This window comes from Oncorhynchus keta, chromosome 8, assembly GCF_023373465.1.
Source record: "Oncorhynchus keta strain PuntledgeMale-10-30-2019 chromosome 8, Oket_V2, whole genome shotgun sequence".
Taxonomy (NCBI): domain Eukaryota; kingdom Metazoa; phylum Chordata; class Actinopteri; order Salmoniformes; family Salmonidae; genus Oncorhynchus; species Oncorhynchus keta.
The window spans coordinates 8,429,107-8,442,100 of record NC_068428.1 but is presented as its reverse complement, the minus strand read 5'-3'; the positions used below and the strand labels follow the sequence as shown (position 1 = coordinate 8,442,100).

The 12,994-nt window shown below is 42.9% G+C and overlaps 1 protein-coding gene across 10 annotated transcripts in view; it reads left to right on the top strand.

Annotated features, from left to right (window-relative positions):
- Positions 1 to 12,994, top strand: part of LOC118386766 (ephrin type-B receptor 3-like) — a 105,189-nt gene that overhangs the window by 35,283 nt on the left and 56,912 nt on the right. The gene's annotated exons all lie outside the window — the stretch shown is intronic.

The following is a 12,994-nucleotide window of genomic DNA, read 5'->3' as shown; positions in this document are numbered from 1 at the left end:
ATAAAAAATGTTTGACATGTTTCTGTGGACATTATGGAAACTATTTTTAATTTGTCTGCACTCTTTCCTGTGGATTTCTGAACATAACGTGCCAAACAAACGGAGGTATTTTGGGTATAAAAATGATCTTTATGGAACAAAAGGAACATTTGTTGTGTAACTGGGAGTCTCGAAGATCATCAAAGGTAGATTATTAATTTGATTGCTTTTCTGATTTTCATGACCAAGCTACCTGATGCTAAGTGTACTTAATGTTTTGTCGTGCGATCGATAAACTTACACAAACGCTTGGATTGCTTTAGCTGTAAAGCATCATTTCAAAATCTGACACGACAGGTGGATTAACAAAAGGCTAAGCTGTGTTTTCCTATATTGCACTTGTGATTTCATGAATATAAATATTTGTAGTAATATTTATTGAATGTAGCACTATGCTATTCAGCGGTTGTTGATGACAATTATCCCGTTAACGGGATTTCAGCCATAACAAGTTAAGGACAACAAAGTCAAGGTATTGGAGTGGCCATCACAAAGCCCTGAACTCAATCCTATAGAACATTTGTGGGCAGAACTGAAAAAATGTGTGCGAGCATGGAAGCCTACAAACCTGACTCAGTTACACCAGCTCTGTCAGGTGGAATGGGCCAAAATTCACCCAACTTATTGTGGGAGGCTTGTGGAAGACTACCGAAAACGTTTGACCCAAAGGCAATGCTACCAAATACTAATTGAGTGTATGTAAACTTCTCACCCACTGGGAATGTGATGAAAGAAATCAAATCTGAAATAAATCGTTCTCTCAACTATTATTCTGACATTTCACATTCAGGGCATTTTTACGAGGATTAAATGTCAGGAATTGTGAAAATGTTCAGCAAATTTAACTTGTGTAAATATTTGTATGAGCATAAGATTTAACAACTGAGACATAAAATGAACAAGTTCCACAGACATGCGACGAACAGAATTTGGAATAACGTGTCCCTGAACAAAGGGGGGGTCAAAATACAGCAGGCCTACAAGCCCTCAGTCCAGCCTCTCTCAACCTATTGCGGACAGTCTGAGCACTAATGGAGGGATTGTGCGTTCCTGGTGTAACTCAGGCAGTTGTTGCCTTCCGGTATCTGTCCCGTACTGATCCTGTGCAGGTGTTGTTACACGTGGTCTGCCACTGTGAGGACGATCAGCTGTCTGTCTTGTTTCCCTGTAGCACTGTTTTAGGTGTCTCACATTACGGACATTGCAATTTATTGCCCTGGCCACATCTGCGCTCCCCATGCCTCCTTGCAGCATGCCTATATATATATATGTATATACTGTATGAGGGAGACATGTGACCATATTAGAGATACATATTTCCCTCAGATTACACAGATCCACAAAGAATTCGAAAACAACCCCAATTTTGAAAAACTCCCATATCCACTGGGTTTCACATACCACAGTGTGCGTTCACAGCAGCAAGATTTTTGACCAGTTGCCGCGAGAAAAGGGCAACCAGTGAAGAACAAACACCATTGTAAATACAACCCATATTTATGTTTTATTTTATTTTCCCTTTTGTACTGTAACTATTTGCACATCGTTGCAACACTGTATATAGACATAATATGACATTTGAAATGTCGTTATTCTTTTGTAACTTCTGTGAGTGTAATATTTACTGTTCATTTTTATTGTTTATTCCACTTTTGTTTGTTATCTACTTTACTTGCTTTGGCAATGTTACCATATGTTTTCCATGCCAATAAAGTGCTTGAATTTAATTGAATTGAATTGAGAGAGAGAGAGAGAGAGAGGTGGTTTGAGTACAGGTGAACTAAGGGGAGATTCTTGGCTCTTGGATTATATTGGCTGATAAAGCATTTTGCGTGTTTGTTTGTGATCTAAATATGTCGGGACGGTGTCACTGAGGTTTGGCACAACCGTAACCCACACACTTAAAAGCAAAAATCCCTGTAAGAGAGAGGTGCCATTTAAATTTATCAACACACATTTCATGCATCCACACACAGACAGACAGACAGACCGACAGACAGGCAGACAGGCAGACAGGCAGGCAGGCAGGCAGGCAGGCAGACAGACAGACAGACAGACAGACAGACAGACAGACAGGCAGGCAGGCAGGCAGGCAGGCAGGCAGGCAGGCAGGCAGACAGACAGACAGACAGACAGACAGACAGACAGACAGACAGACAGACAGACAGACAGACAGACAGACAGACAGACAGACAGACAGACAGAACTAGCCCCGGGGCTTGAGGCCTCATATATATTCCTGTCCACACTTCCTCATATGGCTCTTATCAGGGCTTGTTAACGGCGAGCAGCTTTGCTCATTAGCTAGATCTACTGAGGATTCATCAGAAGCCGTTTGGGCCAGACAAAGAAACAAATCAAAGTGTATCACTACGCCCTTATCTTATCCAATAAATTACTCCACCACTCTATTCCCCTTTCTGGAAACACATTTAACCCTTTAGACCCCAATAGAGTTCTAGAATATTTTTGTAGATTACTGAGAATTTTCAAGATATAGCCATTTTTCTCTAACATTTTCAGACAAACAGACCTCAAAAACAAACAACAAATGACAATTACAAATTAACTTTCTTTATCTCTTCTTTAATATGACACCACATTCATGTCAATAGGAATAACACTCATTGTGTTTTCCATTGTGTAAAGACACTCACCATTACTCACTCAAAATGACCAATGCATAATATATTATACTTATAAATACTGAACAAATAATCAAAAATTTGACCAGAGGACAATATTCAGAAATATTCAAAGTAGGCTATTTGATTGACAATGACACTTACTTCTGTAACCATGTAAAAAGCTATTCAGAGACCTGCAAATTTAGATAACCTCTCTCAATAACATATAGTACAGACCAGGCCTCAAACAAAATGTAGAAATAGTAGCCTACTTTGACAACAATTCAGTTAATTCAGTGAATGTATTAGATAGACAGATAACTACTGTTCAGAGACAATTCGAAAAAGAAATATACAATTTCCGTATAAGATTTGTAGGACAAATTCTTATTTCACACTGGTCACTTTAGTGTTTGCATTTAGCCTACAACATGTCTTGGGACTTCTGGAAGCCCCATCCAGCAAATAGAATAGAACATGGAATAGAACATGTAGAGCACACAAAGGGGGTTTCTACAAACCTCCCACTCTCTGCCCTGCGTCCACTGCCCTGCGTCCACTTCAAACTACACCAGGTAGTGGTTTGAGTGACAACTCGGTCCAAACCTCCACGTGCCCAACTCTTGGCTCACCGCTTCCTGCCACTGCAGCCATCCCAAAGTGAATGCACAAGCTGCATTTTGAATGCCTTCAAGGACCAATGCATGCGGTTTCTGGGAAGGGGCCTTTGCAGGGTCGCCCACACTAGTCTACTGACGCCGCCCTCAGGGTACCATACATAGGTAGCAATATGCTGTGCAACCGCTTTGAGAAGCTATGTACAGTAGGTACATGCAGTTTTCAGATCCAAATTCAACAAATGAAACAGACATATTGCACAACGTAAGCTGTGTGGTACGAGGTGAGACTTAACAATTTGTTCTTTTATTAGAATTTTTTTTATTTACAATGACGGCCTACACTGGCCAAACCCGGACGACGCTGGAACGATTGTGCACCGCCCTAAGGGACTCACAAACACGGCCGGTTGTGATACAACCTGGAATCGAACCAGGGTGTCTGTAGTGATGCCTCAAGCACTGAGATGCAGTGCCTTAGACCGCTGCGCGACCTGGGAGCCCGAGACTTGGGGCAGACACATTCCATGGAAACGTAGGCTCCCATCACTGGTGTGCTTTCCCTCTTCCTCTTTCTGTTCCTCCTCCTCTACCTCTCAATGTTCCGTTCACTCTCCTCTCGCTCCACTCCTCCCTCCTCACTCCACATCTCTATCACTCCAATCATCTCTAATGCGTCTTCCTCCCTACCTTCTGCTGCTGGCCTTGACTTTCCACATCACTTCCCTCACTTTCACTGACAGAGAGAGAGAGAGAGAGAGAGAGAGAGAGAGAGAGAGAGAGAGAGAGAGAGAGAGAGAGAGAGAGAGAGAGAGAGAGAGAGAGAGAGAGAGAGAGAGAGAGAGAGAGAGAGAGAGAGAGAGAGAGAGAGAGAGAGAGAGAGAGAGAGAGAGAGAGAGAGAGAGAGAGAGAGAGAGAGAGAGAGAGAGAGAGAGTTGAAGTCAGAAGTTTACAATAACTTAGGTTGGTGTCATTAAAACTCCTTTTTCAACAACTCCACAATTTCCTTGTAAACAAACTATAGTTTTGGAAAGTCGGTTAGGACATCTGCTTTGTGCATGACACAAGTACTTTTTCCAACAATTGTTTACAGACAGATTATTTCATTTACAATTCACTGTATCACAATTCCAGTGGGTCAGACGTTAACATACACTAAGTTGACTGTGCCTTTAAACAGCTCATCATGTTGTGGGTGGTGCTGTCCTGCAGGAGGGACTGGTGCACTTCACAAAATAGATGGCATCATGAGGAGAGAAAATGATGTGGATATGTTGAAGCAACATCTCAAGACATCAGTCAGGAATTTAAAGCTTGGTCGCAAATGGGTCTTCCAAATGGACAATGACCATAACTGAAAATGTGTGTGTGAGCATGGAGGCCTACAAACCTGACTCAGTTGCACCAGCTCTGTCAGGAGGAATGGGCCAAAATTCACCCAACTTATTGTGGGAAGCTTGTGGAAGGCTACCCAAAACGTTTGACCCAAGTTAAACAATTTACTCAATTACCAAATACTAATTGAGTGTATGTAAACTTCTGACCCACTGGGAATGTGATGTTATTCTAACATTTCACATTCTTAAAATAAAGTGGTGATCCTAACTGACGTAAGACATGGAATTTTTACTAGGATTAAATGTCAGGAATTGTGAAACTGAATTTAAAAGTACTTGGCTAAGGTGTATGTAAACTTCCGAATTCAACTGTATGTGTTATTTCACAGTGTTGATGTTTTCACTATTTTTCAGAAATTAGAAAAAGTTTTTTAAAAATAAAGAAAAACCCTTGAATGAGTAGGTGTGTCCAAACCTTTGACTGGTATTGTATGTTTTTTAGACTAATGGGTATTCAGACATCATGGAGCACACAGAAAGACAATCATAAATATGCTCATAGATGACCAGCAGAGTTAGATTATAACCTTAAAGGCTATATATGATATACACACCTCAAGACCCATGGTTAGATGACTTAGTTAGCTGGTTGTCTTTGTAGGGAGGGAGTGAGATGATCAAGTGACAGCGTCGCGAGCAAAGCACAATGTTGTTGCCTTACACTCAACTCTCGTTCTCTTGCCTGACAGACAACTACAGAGTTAGATAATTAGTTACAAAGCTGGGACAGTTTCCAAATGAATAGCACCGGTAAAAACAGGACAAAACAAGCAACTGGCTATTTAAACAAATTTCACAGCAACTGAACATAATTTGAGCTTAGGCTCCACTGTGGGGGGCTTCTACCACAAACACGACAGCTAAGCAAGCTGTCAAATAATAGGAAAACGAGGCAATATATAGCCTATGAACATCTGTAACTAGCAAACATGACAAACCATAACCTAAATCCAACAGATAAATAGGAATTACTCTCATCTCTATTTCGTGGCTAGTTAGCTGGTTGTCTGTATGGCTAAATTAGTGCAAGTGACAGCTTGACATTTCCTGAGCACAGCACACATTTATAGCCACACAACTTTTATACCTAGCTATCCTGACAGTCAAACCTGACAGCCAAGCGTTGACGGCCGCTATGTGTATTAAAAGGCTAAAATGAAAGAGAGAAATGTTGTTTGGAGTAAGGGGAATGGCTGTGGGAATGGTTACCAAAGTCAGTGATGTTAAAATGGTATGGTAGAGAGGAGTCGAGGTATAAATAGGCAGGATTGAAAGCTGGGTAATGGCCAGTTTGATATTATGGAGCGTGCAGCACGTGGCTATTTTCAGTATCATGGAGGGCTTTTTATAGGATTTTGGAACGTGTACCTGAGAATGAGTGTGTGAGCTTGTCTGTCGCAATTATGGAGTAGTATGAATCAATCAAAACACAGGGGCTGTGGTTACTGTATGTTTAAATATGAATCATAATCCTGGTCTCGTAGCCTGAAGGTTGTGTGAGTTTAGACTTAGCTCAACTAACAGCTGTACAGACACACACACACTTGTGGCCACACACACACACACACACACACACACACACAGCGCTCAGATCTCCATTTCCATATGCAGATGCTATGGGCAAGGGTAAACTCCTACCTTGGTTTTTTCAACCCAGGCAGTTGAGTCATTGCTAAGAATATCAGATTATAGAATCAAACAGACATACTGGCAGACGGAGACTACTTGAAAACAACTCCCACACCGATTTGAAGATTGATTGATGACTAAGACTAAATACAGCGCTGTGTTCATGTTTGCTGAAATGGAAAATGTGTGCAATTACTAGATTGAAGTAGTAAGACAAACATTATCTCTGAAGACGTTTAAAAAAGTCAAGAAAAATGAATGGAGGAAAAGTTTAATTGGGTAAAGTGGAATGAAACCCTTTTAAAGGATTGGTTCACTATTTTTGAACCCGAATCTCTATTTTTGATGTAAATGGTATGTTAATGAAGGGTCCAGACAATATTTTAGCAATTATACTTGGTTTTGAGAAACTTCCTCCACCCGCATTTGCTCGTTCTGCAGTGTGGTGTCTACGGAAAAACACGAACAAAGACTCCAAAACACCCAAATACGTCCTTAGAAACGGCAAAGCACTCAATATAGTGATGCAGATGTTGTACATTGTGTAACATGTGAAATTGTGTAATATTGAACAACGTCATATTCCATTATGTGCGACTCGAGCGGTTTCCCATATCAGCTGTGCTGTGCGGGCTACACGGAAAAGCAGCACGAGCTACATGGAGAAGCAGCACAGCTGGTAGGGGAAACTGCAGATCAAGCAATGAGGAAGTTTTGTTTCTCAAAACGAAGTGAAATCACACAAAAAGTGTCTGGACCCTTCTAGAACATTCCATTTACATCAAAATAGAAATTTGGTGAAACAAATTGTGAACTCATCTTTTAAGATCTGGTCCAGTGGAAAGAACTCTTGTTTTTTTAAGAAAAAAAGTTTTATTCCAAGTCCCTCAGAAATCCAAGCCAATGTGTGATTTCCTATAAGTAGAGCCCAATACATGGCGGATCTAGATGATTTGAAATCACATGGTCTGAATGTCATAAATCAGTTTGGGGTTGAGGATGACTACATCCCAGAGCAGGGGGGGGGGGTCGGTGTGTGTGTGTGCTTGCGCAGCCCTACAGCGTAACGTCATACGGTGAAACATGGCCATAAAAGCAGTTAGTCTTCTCTTAGACATGTTCGCCTCTCCTTAGACAAGACCTGAACACTATCATTAAAGTCCCGTCATCATACTGTCAGCATCAGCAGTACTGCCCACAAACATGAGCACACACACACACGCACACACGCATGCACACACACACACACACACACACACACACACACACACACACACACACACACACACACACACACACACACACACACACACACACACACACACACACACACACACACACACACACACCTGGTTTGCAGACAGCCGCCCTAGGGGCTACCTGTTCGTCAGATCCTCTCTGCTCTGTAATTACAGGCTGTAGTGAAAGAAATGGGGGAGTGTGGAGAGGGGGGCTGAGAGAGAGAGAAAGAAAGAATGGCAGAGAAGACAAAAGAGACCATTCCACTGGCAATACAGGAACTAGTACAGACTTCATGAGCTTTTGAAAGCACGCACGCACACATTCTCCAAAAATCCACACACCTATAGAGGAATATTGTGCTTGAGTCAGCCTTTCCCTTTTCAGCTGTTTCAGTTTGAGAACAAGCCCATGTCTGAGACTACTGCACCGACGTGATCAAATCACCAGTCTTCATTTTAACTCCCAATGGCCACGGCTCCTCTCCCTACACGATGCCTACGTGAACTCAGACCCCCATTCATTCCCTACACTCCCTTTGACGCGAACATGAAGGACTTTGCTTCTATCCCGTTATCTACTTTACCGTTGCCATCGCTGTCTAGGCTGCCAAAGAAATGAAATGTATTAATCACATTTTATCGTAGTCACCACACTGCCACCATTTATTTAACACTGCATAAAAATGGATAGCCAACCAAGCAATGAGGCAGACAGTCAGAGGAACCTTTAACACTATTAAGTCTGCAATTCATTTGATTAGCCAAGTAAATGTGGGGGCCAACAAACTGTGTGGCCCCTGAAGACTGTTCATTAGTGTAGCCCTACAGTGAGAGAGCTCATTTGCCCAGCATTGACGGTGGAACCCTGTTAGTACACAGAGGCAAGCGCTCTGTGACAGCCATTGTGGCATGAGTGACAGCAAGTGGCGAGAGTGAGAGTAGGGGGGCTATGGGCGAAGTGCCATGGGACTTGGGGTGATTTGGGGGGAATAGTGGGGTGGGTAGAAGGGGGTCTTTTGAGGGAATTCCACAGAGGGCAACAGGGGGAACACCACAGCCACCTACATCGAGCCCGTCAACCAATTACCGAAGCAGGGGGGCTCAGCACAAAACGGGGTCCCCTCCTAATCATGGCACTCTCCTGCAGGACAAAGGGAGAGAGGCTGCCTGCCCCATTCAAATTTAAATAGGATTTTACCTCTCTCTCTCTCTTTCTCTCTATTTTCCTCTCTCTCTGCCGCACCCCTCTCCTCTTGGCTTGATAAAAGCAGCGGCAACAAAAGCAGCCTACAAAGCAATTAGGCTAATATAGCACTAATACGTTTAACATAGGGGATCCTCTGGTTATTGTTGACACATTTCACTTTTTTGGGGCTAAACAGAGCTGAAGTGTCGACGGTGCAGGCTTGACCTCTGTTGAAGTCGAGTTGCCATGCGCCGGTGTGTTTCTCTGGAATGACACAACAAAGGAGCTCAGAAGAGAGAAAAATGCTAATTAACTGGCAAAAGAGAAGGACTCGAGACAGAAACGCTGAAGTGTGTGTTCAACGGTGTTTGTTGGAGAAAAAAAAATTACAATAATCGTCCAAATTTTGCAGGCAACTGTGGTGTGGTTGCTGAAAATTTGCTAATTAGAGAATTTGCTAATTAGCATCAGTGTAACTAAACTAACACAACATTTATCATTCAGGAAGTCACTGAAACACCAACAAATATCCATTGACATTCCCTTCCAAATGAGAAAATATCTCCTCCCGTCACTGAACTGTTGAGAGGTCCAACTGTAAAACAAAAATGTTTAGGTACTAGCTACACACTACTAGATAATCCCTCACCTGTCTGCTCTTCCTGGCCTTAGAGTTAGGTTTGGCCTATGAAACGAGCACACATTCTTCTGGCTCAATAATGGTGCTTTTGCCTCTCCCCCCATTCCCTCTTCCCCTTTCTTCTTTTTTTGAGATGCCTGGTTGTTTGAACAAATAAATATTTGAAGAGGCTTGTAACCCTGTGAGCTGTGTGTGTGTGTGTGTGTGTGTATATTTGTGTGTTTTTTCAGATTCAATAGGAATGAGTGTTTCAATGGCTCCCCATGTTATTAGGCCTGCTCTGTCATTAGGGGATTAGAGTATATGGGCCGGCCTTGTCGGGTAGTCTGTATGTGTGTGTGCAGGCCTGCAAGCCTGTATTTTAATGTGTGTGTGCGTGTGCATGCGTAACAGTTTAACTTTAGTCCGTCCCCTCGTCCCTACCCGGGCTCAAACCAGGGACTCTCTGCACACATAGACAACTGACACCCACGAAGCATCATCACCCATCGCTCCACAAAAGCCGCGGCCCTTGCAGAGCAAAGGGAAGAGCTACTTCAAGGTCTCGGAGCGAGTGACGTCACCGATTGAAACACTATTAGCGAGCACCACCGCTAACTAGCTAGCCATTTCACATCGGTTACGCTCACCCCCCTTTTTTACCTCCTCCTTTTCCGCAGCAACCAGTGATCCGGGTCAACAGCATCAATGTAATAGTTTAACTTTCGTCCGTCCCCTCGCCCCGACCAGGGCTCAAACCAGGGACTCTCTGCACACACCGACAATAGTCACCCACGAAGCATCGTTACCCATCGCTCCACAAAAGCTGCGGCCCTTGCAGAGCAAGGGGAACAACTACTACAAGGTCTCAGAGTGAGTGATGTCACCGATCAAATCGCTATTAGCGCGCACCACTGCTAACTAGCTAGCCATTTCGGTTACACGTGTGTGCCTACCTAACTGCCTGTATGTTAATATGTGTGTGTGTGTGTGTGTGTGTGTGTGTGTGTGTGTGTGTGTGTGTGTGTGTGTGTGTGTGTGTGTGTGTGTGTGTGTGTGTGTGTGTGTGTGTGTGTGTTTGTGATGTCTGTCTATGTCATCCATGTTTCACCGTGTTTATATTCTCTATGTATGAACCAGGGTCAGTGAGTCATGTTTATATCATCGCTTTTGAGTCACTCCTCTTCCCCACCTCTCCCTCACTGTACACAGTGCTGATGTAGGTAGGGTAGAGCTAACCTACATTTTAAATTACACTTTTATTCAGCAATCCCCTATGACTCAGGGATCTTCCAGTACAGTATAAGTGGTTGGAAAACATCTACCTCTGCCCAGACTTACTGTACCATCCATCATTAAACAGTCAACAGATCTAAAACTGCACATATGCTGCATGAACAAAGTAAACAAAGATATATAGAATGAGATGTAGAGCTAGAGAGACAATGACAGAGAGAACGAGAAATGAAGGGATGTAAAAGAAAGAGAGGTAGATAAAGAGAGATGGATGGATTAAAAGCACACATTTGCATGTCAGTTTGGCTGCTATCCCATTGCCAACGGCCCCAGTCTATGTAGTACACTGCTTTATGACACCGCCTTTTATAGCTTTACTCTATCAATGTTTTACCCTCTGTCTGACCCTCAAGCTTTACTCTCTCAATGTTTTACCCTCTGTCTGACCCTCAAGCTTTACTCTCTCTGATTGTGGTGTCCCATAGTAAAACTTCAAAAGGACATTTTGAAGGTTAAAATGGGCTAAAAAGGTGATATGATGGAACAAAAACTTTTGAGCTATGTATGTTTGTTTCTTTCAAGAGCTGTCTGTCAGTTTTTTGGGGGGTCAGGGCTTTAAGAGCTCTCTTGCCTAGCATGTTAGTCGTTTTAGCTCTCTGTGTATCCTTTTTTTTGCCATGGCCCAACAAGAAGGAAAAAAACGAGGTTTTGTCTTATATTTTGTATGGAAAACATTGCTGTCGAGTTCATAGTGATTGCATTGCAGTTCCATAGTGAAGATGGACTCGGTGTGTGCCCTCTTGCTGGCCTTTTGGGAAGTGATGACGATCCGGGTTATGATGGGGTCATTGTGGCATTGCTCTGCCCAATTGACTCAGGATTGCCTCTTCATTGCTGGGCACAATGAGGGGGCTTTGCCGTAGTATATACTGTTTACACAACGGCCGAGAGCTCAAACAAAACAGAAAGTTGCAGAGCCTACTGGCTAGGCCACTGCATGCTCATGCACTCCTTTCTAGAGTGTTCCATAGTTAACACTGAGTCAGGCCTTCCTTGCACTGTCTCTCTGTGTGTGTCACACACTGTCATTATCAGTGAAGTTAGCAGTAATGTAGGGTGTACATGGTCTGTTTTAATAGACTAGGTACTATAGTAGCTTTACACTGTCTACTTTTGTACCTTATCATCTCCCTGTGCGGTTGCTTGCTTGTAAGTGGTCTGACAATAACACTGTAATGTGTGAGTCAGATGGGGAAGTCCTAAGCAAAGAGGATACACACATACTATCATGTACACACTGACACCTTCTCTCAGATGCTATCACTCAAACCTAACAGGGTGACATAAATGGGATGTTTCGGCAAAGGAAAGAGAGGCTACAAAGCTAGTCTGACTGACAGAGGGAGGTCTTTGAGTTCGATTGCGGTCGAGAATATCTGCGTTTGTCAGCATAAGTGTTTCAACGCAGGAATTTGCAGTCGGAAAAGGAGATGTAGTTCCCTTTTTCATGTCATACTGTATGTCCTGTCAATTCACCTGGAACACTTGAAACAGACTGAAAGAGAGAGAGAAAGAGAGAACGAATTGGCGAGGGCACTAGAACAGTCTACAGCACACGGCCTCACCCTACTAGAAGTCAAATGTCTACTGTTTGCTGATCATCTGGTGCTTCTGTCCCCAACCAAGGAGGGCCTACGGCAGCACCTAGATATGTTATTTGTGTCTTACCTGGGCCCTGACAGTAAATCTCAGTAAGACTAAAAATAATGGTGTTCCAAAGAAAGGTCCAGTTGCCCGGACCTCAAATACAAATTCCATCTACACACTGTTGCCTTAGAGCACACAGAAAACGATCCATACCTCGGCCTAAACATCAGCGCCACACGTAACTTCCACAAAGCTGTGAACGATCTGAAAAACAAGGCAAGAAGGGCCTTCTACACCATCAAATGGAACATAAAATTCAACATACCAATTACAATTTGGCAAAAAAGACTTGAATCAGTTATAGAACCCATTGCCCTTTATGGTTGTGATGTCTGGGGTCTGCTCACGTACGAAGAATTCATAAAATGGGACAAACACCAAATTGAGACTGCATGCAGAATTCTGCAACAAATATCCTCAACATAAAACACCAAATAATGCATGCAGAGCAGAATTAGGCTGATACCCGCTAATTATCAAAATACCGAAAAGAGCTGTTAAATTCTACAACCACCTAAAAGGAAGCGATCCCCAAACCTTCCATAACAAAACCATCACCTACAGAGAGATTAACCTGGAGAAGCGTCAAGAGCCTCAGGACCAACTTGACTCTTCTCCAGGTTCAACTTTTTGTAGGTGATGGTTTTGTTATTAGAACCAACACAATTATGAGAAAACAAAAATATAATTACTTGA